Here is a 1,065-nt window from a genome sequence, read left to right as displayed (position 1 = left end):
ATGGACGTACTACTTGCAAAATAAAGGAAAAAAAATATTGAGGTGCATGTCAATAATGTGCTAGTTAAAAGCAAAATGTTCGAACAACACATAAAAGACTTTAAAAAAAATTAAAAATTTGAGAAAATATAGCATGAAACTTAACCCTCTTAAATGCACATTTGATGCTAAAACTGGAAAATTTCTTTGATAGCTCTTGACACCAAAGGGGATAAAGGAGAACCTTGAAAAAGTCCATGCCTTGATCAAAATGTCATCTCCACTAAATTTTAAATATACGTGAAAGCTAATCGGTCGAATTATAGGGCTTAGATGATTCATTTCAAAATCAAGTGATAAGTGCGCAACATCATTCAAAATCTTAACGTGAACCAAGATCTTCATATGATCAAATGAATGTGAGTCAGCCTTCCAATAGTTAAAAGACTTCTTAACTTCTCCACCCCTCCTTTAGAGCCCAAAATTGAACGAAGAACTCTCGTTCTACTTAAATGTCGAGCTTGAGGTCATAAGCCTAATTTTGACCTCACAAAAGCAAGCGAAGTAGTTTTCAGTCCATTACATCAAAGCTTACATGCTTGGCTTGCCTCTTTCAACGGTTCTCTACTTGGAGTTTCGTTTGCATATGTTGTACTTCTTGGGGGAGGAACCTCTAGGTTATCTTTTGAGTTGGTTATATTTTTTGTATAATGGGAATCGTCTTGCCGTCCTTTCTAATATTTATTTTGGATGAATGGATTTCTCTCTAGGTTCCCTAAGAAAATAAAAAAATAAAAAAATAAGAAAAAGTAGCTTGACTATAATGCCTGAAATTATTAGCACCACTGTGCCATTTTATGGTTCAGAAGTATGCTTATTTTGTACAATTTAGGTCTTCAGTGCTTCATCATTTGATGGATGACTCAAAATATTATTTTAAATTATTCTTCCATGGTATCATCGCATATGTGCAACAAAATTATTAAATGTAAACATTCATTATAATGTGAAACAAATGGTTGATTGAATAACCTCTTCTATTAGACATCTTTAATATATATATATATATATATACATAACATTGAG

Source organism: Phalaenopsis equestris, unplaced genomic scaffold (assembly GCF_001263595.1).
Source record: "Phalaenopsis equestris unplaced genomic scaffold, ASM126359v1 Scaffold000399, whole genome shotgun sequence".
NCBI classification, from domain to species: Eukaryota; Viridiplantae; Streptophyta; class Magnoliopsida; order Asparagales; family Orchidaceae; genus Phalaenopsis; species Phalaenopsis equestris.
The sequence above is the reverse complement of the archived record's forward strand: the minus strand, read 5'-3'. Positions refer to the sequence as shown.